This window comes from Alligator sinensis, unplaced genomic scaffold (assembly GCF_000455745.1).
Source record: "Alligator sinensis unplaced genomic scaffold, ASM45574v1 scaffold237_1, whole genome shotgun sequence".
NCBI classification, from domain to species: domain Eukaryota; kingdom Metazoa; phylum Chordata; order Crocodylia; family Alligatoridae; genus Alligator; species Alligator sinensis.
Window position 1 is genome coordinate 5329139 of NW_005841849.1, and position 27397 is coordinate 5356535.

At 41.3% G+C, this 27397-nt stretch overlaps 1 protein-coding gene across 1 annotated transcript in view; it reads right to left on the reverse strand.

The window, feature by feature from the left end:
• Positions 1-27397, reverse strand: part of LOC102384482 (glypican-5-like) — a 628050-nt gene that overhangs the window by 277621 nt on the left and 323032 nt on the right. The window lies entirely within an intron of this gene.

The window sequence follows — 27397 nt, forward strand, 5'->3', positions numbered from 1 at the left end:
ACCTCAAGACCCTCTCCTGCAAGGCAAATATAAAAATTATGTGAGCATACGTAGACCCTTCATGGCATTAGAAATTTCCCGCACAAGAATCAGTGCTCACTTATTCAGTTGTTTACACTGAGGGCCTCAGGACTGTAAGTGCTATATCTTCAATAACAGGCAGTGATTAATCTCACAGCTCTACACTAGTGGGACCGGAAATGAAAAGCCTTTTATTGGCATCCTCACTGTTTAATGATAATTAGACCCCAGTGTGCTATAACTGCCCCCAATTTTTATTTTACAAATAGGAGACAAATTCACTGCTTTTCCTTACAGCTGTCTTAAAATCTGTTCAGTCAGCCCCAAGATGAAGATGTTGGAAATGCAATACTATAACAGTGGCCCGATAATGCAGGAAAAAAGCAATCCCCCACCTACAAAATGTGTGGTGCTTTAGCAGCTTAAATTAATCTAAAATCTTTGCAGTGCTGACCTCCTGCAGATCCTATCCATCTCCTGTATTATTTCACCAAGTGCAGGAAACATCCAGGAAATACAGAGACAAACTCACTACTTCGTCTAGTCCTGCATTCCCACCTCTGGCACGCTAAATAAATAGGTGATGGTTCAGAGGAAGACAAAAACAATCTCCATAACACACGTGGCAAAAGGGTGCTTTCCTGAATCATGGTCTCTAGTTTGTAGTCTCAAGCACAAGGTAATCTTAGGTCACAGCTGCTTTATGCCTTTGCTCCACACAACATGTCACAGTCTGCTTGTGATTCTCTCCGTCTCTGTCTGTCTGTCTGTCTCTCTTTCATACACACCCTCTAAAGAGGAGAAAGAATCTCTTACCAAACAACAACAAAAAAAGAGAGAACTACCCACCTGAAATGTGGAGTGGGGGATGACATCCCCTGAGCATTACTCTTACTTCAAAGGAGTCATCATGTAGACAGTTACACATCAGGGGCTTAGCTAGTTTACATGAAGCTATCCACAGCACCATAATTACCTATGGTTAAGTCTTGATTCCAATAATATTTGTATATTCAATACTTAAAATACTGGAATGGATTTTCATTTTAAAAATATACTGACTTTTTAATATAGGCAGTGTATTTATATTTCTGAACATCACAACTGTACCAAGAAATCTGGCAAAATTTGCAATAAAGGGCAGTGCCACCTCTAGCATTAACATAACTTTGATGACTGCAACTTTGATATCATTTTGAAGCTGTGGGTCCCTTGTCCTATTACAGTCTTATGCCAGACCCATCACCACAGGACATGAACTTGTTGAAACCTTGTTGGAGTTATTTTAACATATTGAGAATAAATCAGGAGACCAGTATAGGCTTTGATTATATTCCTATTAAATCCTGACTTTCTACAGAAAAAGAACTTAAGTATTTTCTCTTCCAATTTAAAAGAATATGCAGTAATTTTCAATCATTTCAATGTGCTCATTAAACATGCTAGTCACAAAAGTAATCCTGCAGGAACTGCACTTTAGCTTTAACACAATTTCAGTAATAGCTGGACATCCATTGTTAAAGAATGATTAGTACCAAACTACCATTACAATCTAAGTGGTACACAATTCAGAATTGCCTCTATGGCAGAGCACTGTATCAGCTCACTTGTATTTCAAAGATGGTGACGCAGTCTTCTCCTCCAAAGGATGTTCAATTGATTTTCAAAGAGAACTGAACTGCATTCAGCCTAGAGAGTAATACTGTTTTGAAGTTACGGTTTTTATACATGCATAAATCTATCAATAATAATGTAGGTTGTTATACAAGACTACAAGAAAGCACAATTTAAAAAGCCCATAATTATTCCATTTCTATTGAAAGAGCAAAGTGGCTTTACAGTTATACTAATTAAGATTAGGCCTATATTTAAACTACCAGATTCTAGAAATATCGCCTTTTGCTCTTGAGTACTGTACTAAACAGTTTACAAAACTGACTTCGGAAAATAAGATGTTCTTTTGTAAAATATTGTATGAATATTTAGCAGCATTTTGGGCCTTGAGCTCCCCCTTGTGTCAAATAACCAAATTAACAATAACATTATTCCATTTTCCTTTGCTGGCTGGAGTATGTGCACTTCATTATGCACCACAACTTCCATTTCAGTGGCTGATAGTGTAAGGCACAAGTGTGGACTGTTGTGGGTACAAGTTCAAGGTAAAAATAAGCAAGTAAAAGATAAGGGAACTGAAGCACATAGCGTTTTCCTTCTGCTCAGTATAGAGGCCTATGAGAGGTGTTGGAATCTATCTTGAATCTTTTGTTTGCACGTATATTAGAATGCGATAGTTCTTCCATCCATACTGTCCACTGTAGGATCATGATCGCAGCATCGTCATGCTTTCAGTTATTACTTGGCACACAACTGGTGAGATAGTTTTCAATCAGACAGCATCAGTTTTTCTTCATTAAGATGGAAATACTTGATAATTTAAGGCTGCACTCCATCTTGACAATCAGCTCTGAAAATCCCAGTTTGTCAACTCCTTTAGAAAATATGTCACATAATTTATATGCAGTAAAAGCACACAAACAAAATCTTCTGATTACGGAACGAAGCCAGTTCCTTCAACCTTTCTCCTCAATCTTTCAGGCATATGCCTCCAAACCCACATAGCATGGTATTTCTTTGGCCTTAATCCGGAGTGTTTACTCATATGTAAACACTCACTAGAATATTGGGATCTATGAAAGCTGAGAGCCGCGTGTCACAGAAGTACTTGGCAGCCCTCTTTTGAATGAACAGAGAAACAGACATTTTTTAATATATATAAATAAAAAAAAATTACCCTGTAGAAATGGAGAGAAAATTCCTATGGAAAAACTCTATGCCTGTGGCTGAGTTTTGTTCATAAAGCACTTGCAAATAAACATATATTAAAAATGACCTCTCTACAAATCTAATTTAACACAGAAAATCTATGACAATTCCACAAAATGAACTAGTAACCACTCCTACACGCTGAGATATGATATCTTGGGGCTAAATACTGCTTCCTTTGAAACTAAGGAGAAATTCAATTTCAGCGGGAATAAGGGAGGACCAGAATGCTTTAATCCAATATAGAATATGCCTCATTTCCATGGGCATGTGAAGGCACAAACCCTAAGGCATGGCATGACGAGTTTTGTCAGGTATGCTTCACCTGTGTTAAAGCTACAGGCATTTTAAAAGATTCATTTATGTGATCTTTTCAAATGTGCATTTGAAGGAATAGAGGCACATTAAAAAACATGCCCTGACATCCTTTAGCTCCTTTAAAATATAATCATATTCTAGAAAGGCATTCTATTAAACTGTCAAACTAGGGTCTTACATTTATGGTTTCCCATGTTTCCTAATGCTAGCATACTCACTTTGCAAGTAAAAAGTATGTTATTTGAACTGGCAGCCCTGCAAATATGATTGGGATCTATAAGCAGAGCTCAATTCTGTGCTTATTCATATATCATCACCAGCAATAAAGGTTCTGCAAGCTAAATTAGGCCCTCACTGACACCTAGGCAAACTCCATTGCCTTCTCTGGGTTTGCGCAGGTGTACCTGATTTGGAACTTCATAAACTAACTCTGTCAACTTGCCTGACAGAACAAACTCCAGCTCATTCCAACTCTGCTGAGTCAGCTCTGCAAGATGAATGGGAGTAAAAAGCAGTCAAAATGCACTGAATATTGACTGAAGTCAATATACACGACTAAGCACAGGGAGGAAAAAAAGATAGTGGAATAAGGTCAGGACTTACATAGTCACTTTTCAGATGGGAAACCACATTTGAACTTACAAATGGTTGTTCTGGTGCACATACATACACAATAAAAATACTTGAGCAATTCCTAATAAAAAGAGTTCCAGATAGAATAAAATATTAGATATAAGTAAGAGAGAGAAAGGCAATGGATATTTAGCCTGTTTTCCTACCCAGGTAGCTGGACCAGTGCACAAAGATCAGATTAACAATTGGTGGCACTTCTGTGGGGCCACAAACCCCTAACACCTGTGTGCTTCTGCTATAAATTTTTCATTCAATGAAAACTGGCTGCTAAACGGCAAAATATTTTCTTCTAAATATACCAACCATCCACAAAGATTTTGATTTGCTCTGGGCTGAGAATGGATCCCTGTGGAACACCAAGATTGGAAGAAGATTCCCCATTTGCAAAGATTTTCTGCAAACGTTATTTAATCCCCACTGAGTATGGGTAGCACTGATTTTCTATAGTTGTCTGGATCTAGATCAGATGTACTATACCAACATACTCACTTTCTTCAACCAAATTTATGATAATTTTCCCCCCATCATAATATTTATATTGTATATCACCTCTTAAGAGTTCAAAAATTAAGAGTTTCTATGGCTTGATATGGACAGTTACACATCATGGACCAGATACTCAAATGGTGTATATCACTGAAGTTAAGACAGTAACACTAATTCACACAAGCTAAGGATCTGACCCTCTGTATCAATTATTATTTCAAAATTATTGAAACCTTGAAACTGTAAGCCTCTGCAGAAACCAGCCTTCCTGTAAGGGAGTCTATGAGAGAACACTAAAAAATTATAGTATAACTATCTATTCCTCTACTCCTCTTGCTGCCTGATTGGTATCATGTGTTTACATTAATTGCATTCACTTTCATTTGACTTTCCCACCCCATGTCCTTGGCAGCAGAGCAAAGCCATTTGCACTAGGACGTTTACTATGAAACAGCTGCTTTCCTTTTCTCATAAAACTCAAAGGTGGGATATTCAAAAGTATTTAGCTTTGCCCTACCTCTGCAAAAAGTCACTACTACAACGTGCACTGGTTCCATTGGCAGCAGAGTTTGTTTAAGACTCCATTTGCTTTTGAAAATACTACCCTCTTCCTCTGTCCAGGGAAAAATAGCACACTTAGGCAGACTGAACTCAGTTTAAAATGGACAGAATGACACTCAATGGATGAAGGCCCCTGTCTCTTCAGTCACTTTTAAGAGTGAACTTCAGTTGAACAGCTAGCAAAGTTTTGAAATTTTCTGCTCAGATTTTTTTTTTCTTCACCCACCTGTTTTTTACTGGCCAGATCAGAACAAACAGTGTGGAACTACTGCAAAACCAGCTGTTCTTGGGTTATTTCTAGCCTGCATTAGAAGAGGATACCCGAAAGAAGCTCAGTTTGCATATTCAAGAGGTTCAGATAAGGATCCATATTTAAATTGTGGGTAATTATTTGAATCAAACCCAAACTCCAATATTCCAGATCACATTTCTGCATGAGTTTATATATGACATAATGCAGACCTATGGAACCTGCCATCAGCAGAGGTTTGTACCACCAAACTAAGTACGTGAGACAAAAAGGAAAGCTCAGACCTAGTCAACTTATCCCTTCCCAGGCCTAGAATTCTGCAGAGGAGAGCACCCCTCAAGAAGTACAAGGGGCAACACAGCCCCACTCTCCTCCCAGAGACATGTTGAGCTTCAGGAAGAAAGAAACTGGTAAAAAGAGTCAGCCAGAAACTCAGCCTGCAAGAAAGAAAGTAGCGGCAGCAGAAACCTCAGGCTGATTACATCAATTCCCAATAAATTTCTTGACAAAATTCCACCTCAAGCATAAAGTAAACAAAATGATTCTTTAGGGATGGGACTGTCTCATTCTCTGTTTGTTCAATATATAGGCTCAGTTGGGCTCTCTGGGTCTATCTACATATGCACATTTACTGCGCAGTAGCCGAAATTACTGCATAGTATAGGCATGCATCTACGTATACTATGTAGTAAATATGCTGACTTACACTGACTTGAGCATAAATTTGATACCTGCACCATGCAGGTATCAGATTTAAGCCTGATTAGTTACTGCGCAGTAATGCACATAACATATAGACGCCTTACTGTGCAGTAGACATATAAGATGTGTAATAAACTCAGTAGACACAACAGACATATAGTAACATATTGCCTTATTGCGCAGTAACACTGTGTGTGAACTGACTTGGTCCCAAGTCAGACCACATACAGCATTAATGCGCTTTAACACGGACCCAGACAGTGGTAATTGACGGAAGTCAATCATCATGGTGCCCTGTGACCAGTGGGGTCCCCCAAGGCTCTGTCCTTGGACCCATATTGTTCAACATCTTCATTAACGATGTGGACATTGGAGTCAGAAGCGGACCGGCCAAGTTCGCTGATGACACCAAACTTAGGGGTAAAAGCATCCACACCTGAAGACAGGAGGGCGATCCAGGCTGACCTTGACAGGCTCAGCAAATGGGTGGACAAGAACCTGATGGTGTTTAACACTGAAAAATGCAAGGTTCACTTTGGGAGGAAAATCCTGCAGCATCCTTATAGGCTCGGCAGTGCTATGTTGGCCAACACTATGCAAGAAAGAGACTTGGGGGTCATCATTGACCACAAGATGAACATGAGCCTGCAGTGCGATGCTGCGGCTAGTAAGCGACCAAAACGCTAGCTTGCATCCATAGATGCTTCTCAAGCAAATCCTGGGATGTCATTCTCCCCTTGTACTCAGCCTTGGTGAGGTCACAGCTGGAGTACTGAGTCCAGTTTTGGGACCCACAATTCAAAAAGGATGTGGAGAAGCTTCAGACAGTCCAGAGAAGAGCCACGCGCATGATTAGAGGTCAGGAAAACAGACCCTACGATGACAGACTGAGAGCTATGGGGCTCTTTAGCTTGGAAAAGCGCAGGCTCAGGGGTGATCTGATGACCACCTATAAGTTTATCAGGGGTGACCACCAGTATCTGGGGGAACGTTTGTTCACCAGAGCACCTCAAGGGATGACAAGGTCGAACAGTTATAAACTTCTACAAGACCATTTCAGGCTGGACATAAAAAATAATTTCTTTACTGTCTGAGCACCCAAGGTCTGGAATAGCCTGCCATCGGAGGTGGTTCAAGCACCTACACTGAACACCTTCAAGAAAAAATTGGATGCTTATCTTGCTGGGATCCTATGACCCCAGCTGACTTCCTGCCTTCGGGAGTGAGGCTGCAGTCGATGATCTTCCGAGGTCCCTTCCAGCCCTAATGTCTATGAAATCTATGAAACACCTGCACGTGTAGAAACCGGCCTATTTCTGCTTACTGCACAGTAAATTTAAGCCAGCCTAAATGCATGTGTAGACACACCCTTTAGCCCCTAATTATAGGGTCCTGTAGTACCTGAGTAACTCCCGAGAACAGGAGTACCTCAGCATCCATGAATGTACAGAAAACTTTTGTGAAGTGATACCTTATGGAATAGGCTCCTGAAATAAACGTTGACAATGTTTCAAAAGATAAAATTAATTAATCTGGGGTCCATCTGATCCATGTTTCCAATCCACCATGCCCTATATCTCTTTAAATGATAGAGCAAGTCTTTCCCAGGGGCCACGCTGCCACAGAGAAATGCTCTCCTTTAATTCCAAAGGCACAGAGATTGAGGCAAAAATAAGCAACAGTCACAATGAAGGTGCAGAGGGAAGGACACAAAGAAGAATTATAGGGCTGTGAGGAGTTGTCCAGAGTAACTGAAATAAACTGAAAAGTTTCTCCCAGGTTTCAGCCCTTATTTCTACTGTTTTTTTTCTAGCTCAGGCCCTTTTGTTTCCTCTAGCTTTTCTCATGATTTCCTTCTGCTATCCTCTTTCTAGCTCACTTGGGAATTTCTCCTCTTTTTCTCCTTCTTGTGTACATTCTTCCCTGTTTTCTTATTTCTTCGTACAGGAAATTCCTCCTGTCTCCATCTCTTCTCTATAGCTTCCGAACTTCCAACCTCTGAGGAGTTTCATATTCCCTCCTTCTAGAACCCCTCTTTGCACAATTGGTTTCAATTCCTTTCCAATCTCAGCTTCCATTACCCAAAAGCCTCCTTTTTGCTCCCTTCAGCAACAGCTCTGTAAACCCCAAAATACATGTTGCTTTGCCCATTTTTAGCCACCTACAATCTAGATCTGACTTTTGGTTTGTGGAAAGGTAGACTGTAGGCCTACTAGGGTGCTTGTACACGTGACGGTCATCACAATGTACATGTGATGAGAATGTCATTTGTGTAGCATAATGGTGCCACATATTACACATGCACCAGTTTGGGGGTTTTAACTGAGTTTGCATCATCGCACCCGGATGTAGTTTAGTTTGCTACATTGCAAATTTCAATGGTGCACCTGTCTGCTCACCCCCTGGATGTGGGAGAGGTGGGCAGGCTCTGTGGAACAAAAGGATCAGGACCCTTACTGCTTCTGCCTTCAGCAGGTGGCAGAAGCAGCAAGGGACCCAAATCCTTTTTTTTTCCTGGAAGAGCCTGCCCACCTCTCCCACGGCCAGGGGATGAGCTACTGGCAGGCTGAGCAGCCCTTGAGCCATGGGGGGGCCCAGTCCTTCCCTCTGTGGTGGTGGCACTTCCCGGAGCTGCCTGGGTGGGCTGCTAGTGGGCTGAGTGCTGCCCTAGCTTGGAGGCAGCACCCAGCCCAATCAAACTGTTCCCCAAGGCCACCTGCTGGAAGTCTGCTGGGCGCTGCTCCTGGCACAGGCTTGGGGAACAGTTGGATCGTGCCAGGTGCTTCCTCCAAGCTGGGGCAGCACACGGCCCTCTAGCAGCCCACCTGGGTGGCCCTTGGGGGTATCACCATGGCAGGAGATTGAAACAGTGGGTTTCAATTAAAAGCCTACTGTTTCAATTTAGGGGGCACAGAATAAAACCCTAAGAACTAAACCATAATCATATGTACAAGTGCCCCTAGAGCAGTGGTCACCAACCACTGGATCTTGGAGCCTCTTGTGGTAGATCTCAGAGCCTCTTAGAGTCGATCCAAGGCTGGGGTGGGGGGCTGAGTGCTTGTGTGCATGCACACGTGTGCCCTAGCCTAGCAGGTCAGTCCATGGGGGATGTAAGGGATGGGGGCTAAATCGAGGCTCTCACAATGAGGAACAGTGCCGCACAGGCAGGAGCAGAAGTAAGTTGTGTGGGGCCCCAGCTGGGTGGGACTTACCTCCTGGGGAGGCACACCCCCAAATACTTTTTTCTCCCTCTGCCTCAAAATGCCCCCCTGCTCCCCTCCCCACAGACTTGCCTGATGGGTGGGGGGGATGGGGTGGCAGTGGTGCACAGTAGATCTGGGGCTGCTTTTAAATGCCAAAGGTGATCTCCTACTTAAAAAGGTTGGAGACCACTGCCCTAGAGCCTCAGCAGTACCAATGAAAAGAAAGTGGGAAAGAAAGACAGCTGTCTCCAGGCAGTATTACCCTGCTTCAGCTGTATGAGAGAAACAGTCACAAAGGTTGTGGGAGAAAGCTAAAAACCCCAACTTTGTGTCAGAGGCGGGCTTTGAATGCCTTTGTCCCTTGTTAATTAGGACTTCTGCTGTTGCTACCACTGGTGGAGCTGTCCTCTCCTAGACAAACAATGGGAGAAGTGCTCATCTATGCAGGACCCAGGAGGCATAAGATGAAACTCTCGGGCCTAGAGTATTTTCCTTATATTAGAGTAACATACATACAGCTACATACTGTCCTCAATACATGTTAATAGTACCATACAGAGCTCACTTTTCCTTTTATGACTAGAAGTCTATTAACTGAGAGTCAGTGCATCTATGGGAATGCATGGGGAGGTGCTATGCAGCAGCAGCTGTTATAACTTACAACTGTATCATTCTGTAGCAATATAATATGGGTAAAGCATCCCAATTTTGACCTTGAATAAAGCAGGGCTAAAGCTGGAGCAGTTCTGCAAACATTTGGAGTTGCCCATCCTGCATTCTGAATACATTAATGTAGAACTATGAGCACTAGATAGCCTATGAATGAATAGCACAAAAATTAAACACAAGAAAATGTCATTTTTGTATGTGGGGGTAGATACAAGAGATAAACATGACACAGATGTGTTGTAATAAAGCAAAGTTAATTCCTTGTCATCTCTCTATTTTGGCAACACTCTGGATTGGACACATCACTTACCACAATGCACAGAGTAGCTGGAAAATCAATTGTCATTTTTGTTAAGAAAAAAATACATTTTCTAAAGATTGATTATAAATCCTTGATGATGGGGGAATTACTACCAAAAGTACCATGTATGAAATATATTTTCAGGTCAGTAAACAAGACTTTAGTCATAAATTTTAAAGGAAGAATAATAAAAGTTGCATTGTTAAAAACCCACAATGCTGAGCTGGCAATACACCTTTCAAAGTTCAGTTTGAGAACTCACTCTCCTGTTCACATCTTTTACATTCCATGAGAGATTGTGCACAGGTTTTTTAAATGCATTTTAGATGCTGTTAAAGACATTGCTTTTTATTGCACTAAGATATTTTAACCGTTTCACATTCAAAGCTCCTCTAACTTAGAAAGGGATCATTCCACTAGTGTAAATTTCCTGTGGCTGGGGAATATATCAATACCATTTTTGTTTTTACAGTGCCCACTGCATCTGAAAACAGTTATTGATCAGTAAACTGCAAGTGAGCTTATCCCCAGGTAGCTAATCCTACAAAATCTGTGTAGGTGAAGCCAATGTCTACAGTGAATAATGAATGGAAAACAGAGATGCAACTGAACAAAATCTCTACTGCACACATTTTAATAACAAATGAATGGACAGAGCAGTGTCTAAGGTTTGTAAGACTGTGTCATGTTTTGATGCTTTTTACCGAGCAGTGATAAAACTAGTCTTAGCATGAGCTGGCACAGAAAAGGGATGGCATAGAAAAAAAAACCCAAATCCACTAGCACCTGGATGTCTGAAAAATTTTGAAACAAAGAAGACTTTTTCCCCATGATTTATTCATTTTCTTTAGTCTTCTCCCTTATTGTTCTTGTCCATCTCACTTCCTTTTATGAGTTCCTTTCTACCATTGCTCTCACTGATATCTGCTGATAATTGCAGGCAGTGATAAAGTAGAGTCCTGCTAGCAACTGGTATGTTGGGTCAATAGTGCACTCTCACTTATGGACAATCCCTAAAAGGCAATCTATCAAAAGAAGAATAAGCCTTCCCCTTTGTCCCAAGAGCAGATTCAAGGTTTTATTAAAAAAGGAGGAGGGGGTTTCATGTGAATTTCTTTCTCCAGAGTTGTTATCATTAGATTTTGGCTCTCCATTCAGTACTAACAGTTATTTGCTTCCTACCTCCCTTTTTTGCTGATTTTTCTGGAAAGATTTACAAATGAAGGGCTGCTTAACTGAGGTTATCCAATGCTTTCACCACTTGTGAACAAAAGGAGAGTTTTCCTTCTGGAAATCTGCTCTAGGAGCAGTAGACACTACAGGCCAAATCTCTGTAATATATACCCAATTCAACCATGCAGAGATGAGTGAGAGCCAGTGCTTTGCCTTTTGCTGTCCTCTTCTCAGTCACCATCGGGAGTCATCTCTCAGTCTAATGGGGTCTGAATTCAGAGGCAGAATGGCAGACAAAGATTCTCTCCTCTTCTACGGAGCTTCAAAGGGCCCACCTAACTACACTGAGGGAAAACTAGACAGAACGTCAATGCCAGAGTGCTTCACTCCAAAGCAAATTCCTATTAAATTTTACATGGACAACAAATGTTTTCTTTACTTATGGTTATGCTTGATCTCCAAAAGTATTTTGCTTTTCTTACTCATCTGCAGTTTTTTCTGAAGCCTTTCATTCAGCTGATACATCTCTTCCTACCTTGTTCTCTTCAACAATAAACTCTCTACTAGGGCTAAATCTTCCATTAGGGGAAGGAAGGGAAACCAGGACCTATTAAAAGTGTAAGTGTTTGTAATTCACTTGTTATCTTTTTGGTTTGGAGGGAGATAGTGCATTGGCACTGTATCACTTAGCATTTATACTAGTTCAAGTCAGGGCTGAAATTGACTCTTTTCCTGAAATAATCCATTTTGCCTTTTGGGTTACTGAGATAGCTCATGGATCCATGAAACTGAGTAAACAGGCAACAAGATGGAAAATGAAGTTCAGCGTTGATAAGCGCAAAGTGACGCACACGGGAAAGCATGATCCAAGATGCACATCTATGATGATGGGCTCTACAATAATAGCTGCTACTACTCAATAAAAATCTTGGAATTATTGCATATAGTTCTCTAAAAACATCAGCCCAATGTTTCACAGCAGCTAAAAAGGCAATCAGGATTAAGGAATTATTAAAATGGGGATTGATACAGGATACTAGGCTAGACAGGTCTGTGGTATGATCCAATATGGCATAGCTTATGCCCTTATGATCCACATTTCTGTCGCTGGCTTGTGTTAACCCTTTATTTGACCCATATCTCCTGAACTGTCATATGATTACAGAAGAGAATTCCTATTTTGTCTGACATCACTTTCTGCTCACCTCCTTTCCTCATTGGCCTCCCAACCCAAGACTGTATTTACTGCAGTTTAATGTTGTGTAGCATCTGTTCAGCTATGAATTAATCACGGTCAGAAAAGAATAAAGATAATTAGTTTCCTACTGTATTTCTTTTTCTTTAGTTTTTAATTATTCATGTAGGTACCTGTCCCTTTCATAGAGTCAGCATATTTACAACATCCAAATATCATTACTCAATTGCTCTCTCTTTAAGAAAATATTATGTGTGCGGGCCGGGAGCGACCCGAGCCCTTTTTCGTGCTGCACGCGGGCTGTGGCCAGCAGCCCAGGCACGCCGGGTTGGAGAGGGAAGGCCATCGAGCTGGAATTAGGCACAAACGCGTAGTGGTAGTTTTAAAGATTGTTTACTTACACCGAGATGGCAGTGGTGCAGGCTGGAAAACTTGCTTGAGTTGCAGTTACAGACAGACAACACAGACGGTCTCGTGGAGGTTGCTAGGCTCCACGATGTAGAGCTCCGGATGCTCTGGGTGAACAGGCCACCAATGTAGAAATCGTAAATACGTCTTATAAAAGTCGCGCTCGAAGACGGGAAGAGGTGGGCGGTGGATCAGGCCGCCAAGCTCCTCTGGATCTCACACAGGGTTTCTATTACCCTGCCGTGTACCCAGAGTCCCCACGAGATGGATGTGGAGTCCTCTTCGGCTTGGGCGGAAACCGCTCAAGCCTCTTATATGGCTAACAAGCCAATTGTTAGCCTCCACGTGTGAATAATTTAACACTAGCCAATCACGGGGAACGAATTTACATACCGGTGGCGGGAACTCTTTTGCACCGTGCATTCCTCTTGCAACATGAGCAATGCACCCTGCACAAGAAGCTGCAGAAAAGGCGGGAAACTCGTCCCTGCACCGGGGTTTCCTCTTGCTACAGGAAACTCTCCCGTGCAATGCTCTGCAACTTGGCGGGGATAATTCTGGTGCCGAAGCACACACACACAATCATGCCTTTTGGGTCATGACATTATGCATCTTTGATAAGGTGCTTAAGCAACACTGGTTCTGTTAATCAATTGATCAAACAATTGGTCAATCAGTCAGTTTTCACAAAAACCAAAATATGTTTCATATTTTTAAAATTCAAACATTTTCAGTCAGCCTAATTATTTACTGTATGCAAGCTAACTTGATTATCAAAGTTTTATTAATTTGGTGCATATATTATTATGTGGTAACAGGAACAGTATGAAAATGCAGCATGGACACAATAAACATCCCAGTGTACAGGCAAATATTCCTATCCAATTAATATTAAAATGGTGTAACTGTTTTCAGAATAAGATTTGGGTTAAATGTGGATACCATTTATGTATCTCTTTGGATATTGTACTGAAGATACACTGAACAAAGAGTTGTCACCATATTTCAAACAGCCATATTTTTATGGCACTCAAAAAGGCTCTTTCTAGGGAGCTAATGCCAAAAATTGAGTCCTTGCACACAATGGAGGAAGGAGATATTCTGTATCACATTCCTACCACCTCATTTTCTGCACACCCATGCAGTGCTCAAGTGAACTGACCCTTGTGGGTATCTAACAATGAAATGTGCCCCAGGGAAGATTTCAGGATATAAACCAAAAGATGGCTGAACAAGTACCTAATTCAAGTAACGAGCCTGGTATAATTGACAAAAAGATATAAATGTTCTTACCTAATGGTGAGGCTATATTTAAAAGATCATATAGATGAATAATCTCTTATTTTATAATATTACACTGGGGACCTAACTTCCAGACTGAAGTGGTGAAAACTCAGGGCAGCTGTTAAACTAGATGACTAGGGAGGAAACTGGAAAATGAAGTGGAACTTGCATAAAACAAATGTTCTCTAATATAAGCACATGTTAAAAAGCTGGACTTGTGACTCTTTGAAAGCAAAGTCCCTGTGGAGCAGAACTTGAAAGCACATTTCAAAATTACATTGTGAGAACGGTCTTTTTCATACCACAGAACTGTTTTTTACCAAGAACTGGTCTGAATATTCTCACCCCAACTGCCAGAAGATGGTAGTATTTCAAAATGCCATTATTATTTATGAAGAGACATTTTACTGCTTTATAATATTTGGATGCCTGCCAATGGTAAATTATTGTATCCATAAGAGTTATGGGTCAGCGGTAATGCTATGGCATAATCTAGTGACTGGGGTATCCAAAGAATAGGAAAACACTACATTATTGTTCATAGATTTCATAGACATTAGGGCTGGAAGGAACCATATATAAGATCATTGAGTCCAGCCCCCTGCCCCAAAGGCAGGAAGTCAGCTAGGGTCAAAGGATCACAGCAAGATAAGTGTCCAAATGCTTTTTAAAGGAGTCCAGAGGAGGTGCTTCCACCACCTCTGCAGGGAACGTATTCCAGGCCTTAGGGACTTGGACAGTAAAGAAGCTTTTCCTTATGTCCAGGCTAAAATGGTCTTGGAGAAGTTTGTGACAGTTGGACCTTGTCATCCCTTGGGGTGCTCTGGTGAACAGACGTTCCCCCAGCTCCTGATGCACACCTCTGATGTACTTATAGGCTGCCACCAGGTCACCCCTGAGCCTGCACTTCTCCAGAGTCCCATGGCTCTCAGCCTCTCTTCATAAGGCCCATTCTCCTGTCCTCTGATCATGCACGTGGCTCTCCTCTGGACTTTCTCAAGCTTCTCCACATCCTTTTTGAATTGTGGAGGCCAGAACTGGATGCAGTACTCCAGCTGTGGCCTCACCAAGGCCGAGTACAGTGGAGGATGACATCCTGAGAGTAACTTGAGAAGCATCTATGGATGCAAGCCAGAGTTTGGTTTGCTTTACCAGCTGTGACATCACATTGGTGGATCATGTTCATCTTGTGGTAAATCATGACCCCCAGTCTCTTACGGCCGTGGAGCTAGCGAGCATCATACTGCTGAGCCCATAAGCGTGCTGCAGGCTTTTCCCCCACAAGGTGGAGTACCTTACATTTGTCGGTATTGAATGTCATCAGGTTTATATCTGCCCACTTTTGCCCACTGTTACTCAAGACAAATCATTCAAGGGAAGACATTTTAATACCTGCCTGTTATTTGGGGTTGCCTAAAATTGTAGCAAACACCAGTGTTTTTCCGGAATCTGAGAAGTAAGTTGACTGACACCATTCCAGTCCATGAGAACAGACATCATTGTAGGGATATTTTACTGAGTCTTGTCATCTAGCTGGACACCCCTTTAAAGAACTATTGAAACTTTCAGAGTTGGTTTTCAGCAAGCTTTGGGAAATAATTCTGCAAAAAGGACAAATCTGATTTCAAACTGTATCTGCAATTATAGAAAGCTGCCAAAGCATGAGTCTGGTCTATATCAGAAGCCAAACCTTGGCTTCCAATAGCTTAGCATCTATCCAGGTATCTCAAAAAACAATTCATTTCCATATAAATGTCAACAGAAGTATTTTGAGCATTTTTCTGTTCATAAAAGAACAAACTCATGCAAATCTTAGGATAAGGATAACATTTCTTTAGCCACATAAATATAGTGCACTTTGCTTAGACCAGATGTGGTTAGTACAAAGAATTGGTTATAGGAGACAAAAAACAGATGTCCCAACCAAATAAGTTAAATTCAATAAATTTTTCATTGGGTAGGATGCACAGAAATAAAAGTTTTAATGGACACACCCTGACAATTTATGTATGCCTTATTTGTACTGTTAGAACAGACAGGGGACAGCTGGCTGGGGGAAAAAAGCAGTATTGAAAATAAGACAGGAAAACATCTAGGTAGTTTTTCTATAAAAAATATCCTTTCAACTCTCCTAACTTAATTTATAGGTTACATTGGGGTTGGAGCGTTGCTGTGATGTTCCACGATATGTACGAGTGGCAAGGGTTAGGGTTTATTTTTGTGATCTCTTTTATAGGTTACTACAGAAACTCGAAGGTTGGACATTCTAGCAACATGGCATTTTACGTTCAATTTCCATATGTGTAATTACCAAATACTAGCTGCTTCTTCAAGGCCTGATCTCCCCAGCAGCTCTGTCAGGAGAGAATGGAATAGGAGGAGATAAGATGAACAAAGGTTGTACTTAACCTTTTTGAGGGATCTCCTTCCCCATTCACTGGCTTCTGCATCAGAAAACTGGCCTGAGGGCTCTTCTTAAAAAGGAATTACACAGCATGTGGGGAAGGGAATGAGAAAGAGACAGAAAATAAAGCCTGTAGCTGGGTCCTATTTCTTGATGAATTTCCAAGGGGGATATAATACAAATTCCCTCAGGTCATTCCATTGCCCATAAGGATCTCAGTACTCACAACATCCTCCCAGAAGAAGGGAAATACTGACACATATCCTCCTCTATGTCTGCATCTGGGGTCACAGTCAGGTCATTACTAATTTCAACAGGATTTTGTTTGAGAGAAAGGGCTGAATAAAAGTTGAGGGAGAGTCTCAGGATGTGACCGATTATATTTATCCAAGTACTAAAAGAAATCTAGAAAGCACAGTATTATGAGAAAACTTATGGGCATGGAGGCAATATCGGGAGTATCTCATTGTACTAATACTGTCTCTTACAACGAGATACCTTATTATAGTGAGCATACCAAATTTACATAGCTGCTTTTCCATCTCTCTTACATGTCTGTCTGTCTACCAGTCAAAGACATGAAAAATAGCTGCATGTACTAATGATCAGAAAAACACATTGTTCTTGAAGAACAACTTTCTTATGACTCCTGTAGTTTTCATTTTTGCATCTTTAAGATAGAATTTAGCAGAAGGTAGTCATAAAAAAGGGCTTCGTATCTGATACCTTGAGAACCAGAAACAATACTGCTGTCTTATTCAGATGTGATCTCTGCAGTCTGAAAAATTATTTTAAAAAATCCTGCTGATATTAAAAAGGAAAGATTCTTTCTGGGTAAAAATATTTCCTTAAGTTGTAAGACAAAGAAGAATCATACCAAGGATTACAATGGACCTTGATTACACATAGAGAATTGTTTCATATGCTTCACATTTTTTTAAAGTTTGCTTAGCAATGGTCAAAAGCCAGTCAGAAGGAATGAAAAATAAAAAGCTTTGTGGCAGATGACCCTTGGAGAATCAAAGAAAGGCAAGATCGCCACTCTTGGAACTCGGTTTGCAATTGATTGTATAACTAGGTGCATTTTAGGAATGACTCAGGACCTAGCTTCAGTAAAATGTAACTCTCACTTCATGAAATATCTCCTAAGGAAAGAGTCCTTCTCTGACATCTAGGAATGTGAAAAAATGGCAGTTAGTTATATACTTCCCAGTTGGTACTGCCCTGAGCCAGGTCTTGCATGTGTTTCGCTAAAATGCTCCCCAAAGTCAAACATGATATCTGCCTAAGTAAGAACGCCTGCAACTGAATCCTGGCAGACAAGGTTCTTTGGGTAAATCATCTCTCTTTTATTAAACATACTAAAATAGTTGGAAAAATGCTTCTTTGCAAGCTTTCAGATACAAACACCCTTCTTCAGGCAGGGGGAGCGTCTGCAGACAAAGGGTGTTTGTTCCCGATAGCTTGCAAAGAAGCATTTTTCCAACTAGTTGAGTTAGTCTAATAAAAGATAGCAGATTTACTCAAAGAACCTTGTCTGCCTATGTCCTTAGACCAACATGGCTACCAGCAACACTTCTGACAACTGAATCCTCACATTTCAACATCATGTATAGCCACACATCATTGTAATGGCTTTTTGGGAGCAGGTCTGCTTTTAGCTTGTTAGGTCTTTGCGGCTTGGGTCATCTTTTACTCTGTGCTACATTGTTTTACATTATTACCTGGCTGTAGTTTCTGAGAACAAATAATAAAGAAACAACATGAGATCTCATCTCTTTGGGTTTGCAAATCATTTTCCGATGAGCCATTTTCTGGCAAATAGGAAAAAAATATCAAACCTTCCACCTTTCTACTCAAGATTTATTTTCTTATACCTTTGAAGTCCTCCCCGCAAACACCAGTGGAGTTCTAAGGACGTCAGTAGGAGCAGTTCTTGGCCACCTCTCCATTTGTTTTGAACTATGAAGGAAGATGCATACCCGAACCAGGGAAGTGTAACAGAACCAAAAATCCTGCAATTCTTTGTTGCCAGCTGGATTCAGTCAGAATACCTGCTGCCCCACTTTTTGTGGAGAATATAAAGTGGCAACATGTACTGGACTGTACCTGCAGGGGTCAGAAAATAATTCAATGCAAATTCAGATTTTCCTTGGCTCTCTGCAGGATTGTACAGAATCTACATGTCCCCTATGGACAGGAATGCTACACTTATTGGTCTCCACAGTAACATCCTATAAAAAGACATAAGTTAGATAATTGGTTGATAACTCCATGACATTTAAAGTGATCTCTCAATGCAAACAGATGGCTAGGTTATAAATTTCTAATCCTTTTCAACAAATGAGTAAAGTCCAGAGTGCCTGTCATCACTGGAGACCCAGAGGGGGTGCACATGGGTGCACGTGCACCCCCTGGAGGTGCCCACTCTGAAACTGGAAGTACTGGCGAAAGTGCACTTCCGGTTTCACTTCTGGCTCAGCGATCGGCTGCTGGGAACCACTCCCCACCCCCCGGTCGGCGATCTGGTGCCTCCCCAGACTTGGGAAGCACCAGTCACCCATGCCTGTCATGCTTCTCCTGTGGTAACACTAGAATGTGGACCTAGTCTGTCTGTCTGTATCCCCACTACAAGAAATAGATACTCAATTTTTCTTAAATTTATGGGAACTGAGCATGCAAATCTTTTATGCAACATTGAAAATCTCAGTCCGTGACTTAAATCTTCCAAAGATATCCATCTATCTGTAGAGAAAGAGTCCTATTGTTGGCTTACCTTATATTTATTGTCTTCTCCTAGTTCCTTCTTCTTGAATTTTAAGAGGTTTTTAATGATGTTTGATTATAGTATATGCTGCCTTGGAACTTCAAAGTCAGTGGTAAAATAGACTACCTACTCTTTGTCAAGAAACCTTGCTGTTTTACTAAAGAAGTATTTTCAAGTGAAGGGCATCAAAACAAAAAGGCCTTTCCTTAAAAGAGTGAGAAGCTAGAAAAGAATGTTTCTTTCTGGTTGGAAATTAATCCTGAAGGCTACGGACAGAAGTTACACATAAATTGGTTTAAGTAATTGGAAACTGGTTTAAATCTCTAACAGAACAGCAGTTCTGTGCACATAAACTGCTTTCAAAATGGCCCAAACCAGTTAAAGATGAACCTGGTTGGATGTAGTATCAGACTGGGCAACCTTGGAGAAGTCTCCACCTTAGGGGGTTTCCCACAGCCCAGGCAGCCCTGGTGAGCTAAGGGGAATTTCCTCCCTCCCCTTTCCCAGCCACTGATTGCTTCAGCAGCTGCCACCAGAGAGAGGGTTGTGACCCCAGAAGTCACAACCCAGGTAGACCTGAGATAGCAGCTGCTTGTGCGAGATAAAAACCTTATGCTTTTCTACAATTCTACACAACTATGCTTTAACTTAAAAGCTAATTGACGTTTTCCTACCTATATAAAATATGTAACAGAAACATTTAAATAGGAAGAACAATACACTAGGCCTTGCTAGTTCTGCTTGTTTTTAACAATGCCTCCATATTTACTGTGTAAGTAGTAACGAGAGTATATCAGAAAGTTTTTTCCCCCTGAGTATTAGATTGAAGATGTTGGTGTCTTCAGCCATGTATACAAACCCTTTAGCATTCAAGGATCTGATTTATTTTCACAGCAGATAGAACACCTTTCAGCTCTAAGCCTTTGTACACCTGGCCTTTTTGTTGCGACTTATGGGCTTCATAAGCAATTTTAAAGACAAAGCTTGCTAAAATTTATAAACACATGGGGATTTTGCACAAGAAAATGAACAGAGTACTGAGATTACTAAGAATATGAGAGGATGTTGAAAGGATGTTGGATCAAGACAGAAATATGTGCACAAGGGGGAGGTAACTGTTGACTGACTCACAGCAAAGCAGTATACCCCATCCATATAAACATTAGAGAACCAGGTAAAGTCTAAAAATATTAGGCACATAATGATTATTATGGCAGCATACGGAGCAGCCCTTGCATCATTTGTGGAAAAGTTTCTTCCTTACTTGGTTGATTTAGACCAGAAAGAAAGCTCTTCCCCCAGGCTCTCACCCTCCATGGCTACAGTCTTCTTTCTCTTCTCCATTCTTATCCTTCACACTCTCAGGTTCCTATCCCTTTCTGGCCAAATGCCATCCTGAGGTTGATGCAAACCCCCACATATAACAAGCTTCTCATTTAGTTGATGCTAAGAGGACTCATAGGCAAGGAACCACAGCATGAAGCTATAGCAAATGGCAATTGTTCCCTTAGTCTTGGATGGGTGGGGGTGAGCCTGGGGGAGGTTTTCAACTAAGGTGAGCTAAAGGAATTAAGGAGAAGGGTATATCTGGATTGCTGATTCCACATTTCTGGGTTTGGCAGGGAAAGATACTGAGTCAATTCCTCAAATAGATTATATGAGCTCCACTGGATTCAATGGAGCTTCACCAATGTAGTGACCTACCTACACCTACATAACAAACTGGCTCTCTGTTTTAGGTAAAGCAAGGGGGCTACTAATCAGGGACAAAAATTGTTTAAGGCCTGAAGGTTTCAGGGAGCAAACATTTGGTTGAACTAGGTAGGCATAGTCTTGATCTGCCCCTAGCATTACTATGGTTGACTGAAGAAGACCCACCTTTGCCTGTATACCACACAGCTGTGAACATCTGAATTTGCAGTGCCGAATTTTAGGAAATGAAGATGAAGTTTTTAGACTAAGCTATTTCTCAGCTCCGGCCCCAAGTCCCCAGTGCTGTTTACCACTCTGTGTGGTCATTTGTGCCAGTACAAAGTAAGGAAACATGATGTAAAGCAGAAAGGAATCACTTTGCATGAATACTGCAGTGCTTTAAATGACTACTGAAATGACAGCTCAGACCTCTCTTCCCTGCACCCCAGGTTAGCTTCCTGCATCCCGGCAAGACCCCAACTTCAGTGGGATTGCTCGGAAACTGTATTAGAGCTACAGAGAAGATGTAGGTCAGTTCTTGGAGCTTTGACAATCCTCATTCTCCTTGAGATAGGAAATACACCCTCTCTCCAGTTCAGAGATGGAAGACACCAGAGATCCAAAAGCAAACAGTTCACAGTCTTTAGCTCAAGCGCAGATGAACGTCTGGCATTGAGGAGAGGCTCCACAGGACATGCTCGCAATTGGGTCATATTATGGTTCTTTCTCAAAATAAAGGTGCCAGAATGAGTGTTTGAAAACATTTGTTGATTATGTTGGCAGAGTTCTCACCAGACAGCATGAGCAATCCAACCTACTGAAATGCACAGGAGAAAAATTAACTTATGGCAAGACTTGGAGAATGAAAAAACACAGTAAGGCACAGAGCTGTTAATTCAACCTTTTACTGAATTAGGAAGAGGCCATCTGTTTGTTCTGAGAAAAAGTCCCTTGAAAGAGGAACAGTCATTTACAGAGCAATTCAAAGGAAGTGTGAGCCACTGGAGCAAGTTTATGGGCTAATCTGTGTAGTGTATTATGGCTCAGATGGCATGGAGAGTTTCACCCTAGTGAAGAATACTCCAGTGTTGGAAAAAACCCACATCACTCAGCTTCAAATGGAGCCTACTCTAGGATTCAGGATTTAAAAGCATTTGGAGAATCTTTTTTCAAGAAATCAAAACCAAAAATAGATAGGGAGGAATGTCTGGTTTCACTGCCTTGCTTTCCTTTTTTGGAGGTCACTACATCCAGGTATCCAACTAGCAAGCTTTGCTTTCCCATCACACATTGATATTGAAACCTATTACCTCCTGCTCATCCCCATCATCCCCACAAATCAAACACTTCTTGGTTTTCCATATTTCCATCTCTCTGCACTCACACCTGCCTAATGCAAAGACTAGATACCTGACTCTGATCTCACACTAGTTTCACTTCATTGTGATTCAGCTAATGTCAGTAGGATCATAATAGTAGAGCATGGGGTGGGGGGTGTTCAAAAAGAGAAAAGGTGCTTGTATAGGTAACAAAAATTGGCTGGTTTTGCAGTTTAATTGCATCACACTGTACACGTGAGGGTTTTTTTAATGATTTAAACTAATTTGCTATATTGCAAACTAAAACACATCTCCCACAGCCGGGGGTGAGCTGCTGGTGGGCTGAGCAGCCCTTGAGCCATGGGGGGGCCCAGTCCTTCCCTCTGTGGTGGTGGCACTTCCCGGAGCTGCCTGGGTGGGCTGCTAGTGGGCTGAGTGCTGCCCTAGCTTGGAGGAAGCACCCAGCCCAATCAAACTGTTCCCCAAGGCCACCTGCTGGAAGTCTGCTGGGCGCTGCTCCTGGCACAGGCTTGGGGAACAGTTGGATCGTGCCAGGTGCTTCCTCCAAGCTGGGGCAGCACACGGCCCTCTAGCAGCCCACCTGGGTGGCCCTTGGGGGTATCACCATGGCAGGAGGAAGGACCTGCTGGCAGTTTATACCCTGGCCGTGAGCAGGCTCCAGGCCCCACTGGTTCAATTTAGGGGATTAAACCCCTGTCACAGGTACAAGTGGCCTAAGAGACTAGGCGTCCGTATCCCAAATAAAGTCAAGGAGATTTGGTTGCCTCACTCCCCAGGGTGTTTATGAAACCTTACCCTATCAAGTATTATTTGGGCATCTAGGTGCTCCAAAGGAAACAGCATGAGGCACTGTACTAATAGATAGCCCTTGATTTGAAAAGCTGAATATCTACTCAGATAAGACAGACAAAAGATGGGAGAGAGGAAGTAAGGCACAGAGCAACTAAAGGCATGGAGAGATGAAATGTTTACAGCAGTGGAATTGTCATTACACCAGTGTAAAAATGCTGTAGACAGATGGCACTTACCTCTAAACTGAGGTAACTTTGCCCAGTCTGGTAAAGAATCGCCTCTGAAAGAATCAGTAATGTGGATATAAGTTATACTGGTTTAGGTTTTGTATGTCCATGTCTATCCTGACATTGACATTTGCAAAAGGTAAATACGCTGTCGCTGCTCTCTTAATACCCAGCAGTGAGACACAATAATAACTGCCTATGATGCATGTTATTCAAGGACAGCTACACATCTGCCCATTTCTGATCCAAGTGCAATTTATATGAAATCAGCAAAGAATCACTCTGGGGTATATTTATGCCTGCTATATTTTAAGCAATCTGATTGTGGAGAGTTTGTAGCAGAGCTAAGAAATGAACCCTGATTTCCAACACCCAATCCAGTACCCTAACCTCTACTCCATGCTTGTTCTTGTCTGTAGTACACCCCCACACTCTGTAGGTAGGTGTTATGTTAAAGTTACAGGAGTAAGGGAAGTCAGACATAGGAGAGCTTAGCCATGGCATTCAAAGGATTTGAAAACTTAGGAGGCTCCTGGGCCTGGGATGAGGTGATCTGCCCTCAGCATCAACCTCAAGAACACTGGAGAGCATGGCAGGTTAAGTGTACTCTCCCACATGGTCTTAAAAAAAAGAAAGAAGGGAAACCCCTCAAGCCTTTTTACTTTAGTCTCTGCCTTGGAAGATGGGATCTGATGCAGGAACACTGCTTTATACAAACACTTCTGCTTCTTCACACAGGCCAAGCTACATGTGCCAAACAGTTTTCTATCATAACCTTTCCCTTTTACCATCATCTCCTTCACTGACAGACTTCCATAACTATTTCAAACACATAGTCATGGCAGAGGTTGTGAGGAAGTAAGCCTGAATGTAGCAAAACTAATCTTTGACAACTGGAAGTTTATCAATTCATGAACGTTATGGAGTAAACCCAAAGAGTGAGTGAGCAACTGCAAACATCCTAAGCACACCTGTAGATTCATAGATTCATAAATGTTAGGGTCGGAAGGGACCTCAATAGATCATCGAGTCCGACCCCCTGCATAGGCAGGAAAGAGGGCTGGGTCTAGATGACCCCAGCTAGATGCATATCCAACCTCCTCTTGAAGACCCCCAGGGTCTAAGAAGTCACTTCAGTCTCAATCCTTTGATACTTTATTATAAACTGAACTCTTTCCAGCTTAACAACGGGTTTTCCCCCCCCAGACTGAGCATAGCTAAAAGAGCTGCAGGCTCTCTCAGCATTATTGCTTCATCGAAAAATAATTTGTTTTCAACATTTTGGTATGGTGACTGTATTAAATAATCACACTCCTTAGATCAAACAGCCCCTTCAATTCAGGCAAAGCCAAGGAAAAAATATCTTGAGTTTCAAGTCGACTTGTGAGAATGTGGATGTCACTTAAGTTTTAAGAAGAAATAAAAATATTTGCATCTAGCGCCAACATTCCATCACCAGCACAGCCTTCATGGGCCACACAAATAATGCCAGGCTTTGTATAGCGCCCTTATTTTTTAAAAAAAGTGTGTTTAAAAAGAGGTGTGGGTGGGTGAATCAGTAGCACAGGAGTCTAAATATATAATGTTGCAGTGCTGTTATAACAACAACAACAAAAACAACAGTTTTGTGCTATATTAACTGATGCATTCTATACAAGATTCAAAAGTGCTAGTACCAGTCATTTGGCAGTGATTAGGTCTCAGCTGGAGAATCAGGTCCAGTTTGGGGCACTGATTTTTTAAAAAGATATAGACAAACTGGAAAGGATGCATGTGTGAGCAACAAAGCAATGCAATACAATGCAAACTGTACAGAAGTTGAAAGAAACAGGTGTGTTTAGGGTAGGGAAAAGACAGGAGACTTAGGGGAATAAATAAACCAGTTTTCAAATAGTTGAAAGGTTACCAAAGAGCAGGTAAAGGACTATTATTTTCCTTTGCCACAGAGTGAAAAACATACAGCAGTGGGCTTAAACTTTAGTAAAGCAAATTGATATTAAATCTTAGGGGAAACTTCCTTATCTATATTACCAGTCAGACAAAGGAATAAACGCTGCAGGGAAGTTGTGGAATCTCCTTCACTGGAGGTTTTCAAGAAGAGTTGAATGGGAATCTGCCTGGGATGGTTTAGAAGCAACAACTCCTACATCTGTGCAGGAAGATGCCCCAGTCACCCATGAGGTCTCTTCCAACCCTACCTTGATGTCATTTGCACTGACATGGAGGCAATGAGTATACAACGTACTCAGCAAAGGAACAGTAGGATCATTACCCATACAACAAAACAGTGGCATAGAAGGGACAGCTGAGTAAATAAAAGAGAAATTCCATCCTTATACTTCCCTGACCCTAATATATTTAAAATGGGATTACATCCAAAATTTCTTCCACTAGGATTCAAAGTGTAGGATAGATCTGATTTAACCTAGACATTTAAATGGATGATATTTTTAAAAAATAAAGATACTGGATGGATGGATGGATGGATTATTGGGTGGCTGATCAGATGGATGACTGGAAAAACATCTTTATTGTGTAACACAACATACCTGACCTGTGAAAAGTGTGCCAAGCTACAGTTTTGAAGAAGCTAAGGCCTGCTCTCTATAGTCAAGTTGTACTCCAAAAATACATGCATATTTTCAGATTCTCAGGGCCTCCATATCTGTGATAATGATAAGCAACATTTACAATCAGTCTCTCATTCTACCATAAAAACAGGCTAGGGTCTGAGATGATTTTCTGAAGACATGGTCTCCCTTTTTATATGGTCTCCCTTTTTGTATGAGCCATACAAGGTGACTCTTCCCTCTACCCAGAACCTCACTGAATTCAGTAGGATACATGCAGGCAAAAGGGTCCGTCTGTCTGTAGCAGTTTTCAGGACTCCTATTGTCACGCATAACAATTTCTGCTTTGTTCACCTAGAGGTGAACCGAGCCAGGAACTATCTGGCTTCACAAGGATTACAAAGCAGATTCAGTTCAACTAAAATACATATGCAAACTCTTGGATGTGATTTTTTTTAAAACAAGATTACTCCTGACTTAATTCCACAAAGTTAGATTCTCAAATGCCATGAATACGCATTAACTCGATGAACTTCCATGCAGTCACTCTGATGGATAATGAAACTAGCATAGGAATAGACCAATGAATTTACTGATCCAAAAAAGGTACAAACTTTTTTCCCCTCTTCCATTATAACTTTAGAGATAAAAAACAGAAGGTAGAAACAATATAAACATTTATCGTGATTGCCCTCCAAGGCTGATGAATACACAGTCATAGAAGCAAGCACACAAACAATTCATTACTGTTCAGTGACCTCTGCAGAATCCCTTTGACTAAAGCCCAGCTACTTGGTTTTCCATGGAAAGGGGCTAGGAGAAGGATTTAGCCCAAGTAAGGTGAAGGTGAAATGATCTTTTCATTAAGAACTTGTTTTCTATGTACAGTATAAATCTTAAAGCTCTAGAGAGAAGAGAGCCAGTTACATTGTTCATTCTGTGGTTAGGCTGCTGGGATTTGGTAAATAAAAAGCATTTTTACAGTTCATTAAAGAGGAGCTTGGGGAAATGGTCTCACATCTGTTTGAACGGTGTTGTGGTAAGCCTGTATTTTATGGTAGGCCACGGAAGTGTTTGTTTCAAACTTAGAGGTTTTGCATGAAGATCTGATCAGATCACGAACATACAGACAGAAACACTGACATGCAATACCTTTTTATATAACTGATAAAATGGCAGATTACTGATGGATTTTTGCTTTCACCTGCTATGTTTGATATAAAAACAATCTTTTATATAATGAAAGAAAATTACAAAGAAACCCAAGCTAAGCATGTGCAACCAGAGCACTGAAGCCATTTCTTCACGGCCAATACACTTTGTTTGTGCTTCGCATCATATGACTGTTTTACTGTGTGCAGCTGAAATTCCTATGTTTACTTCACAGAAGAGCACTGGTCTTTCAGGACCTGAGGGATGGCAATAAATTGGACATTATTTTCCCATCACTCTTTTCTGAAAGCTTTCATGCACCCTAGATCTACTGTACACAGCTTCAGACATCACTACAAAATAATGGAGGTAAGTCAGCCATTCCCTCAAGAGAAGAGTCCTGAATCACACATAGGAAGAGACCTG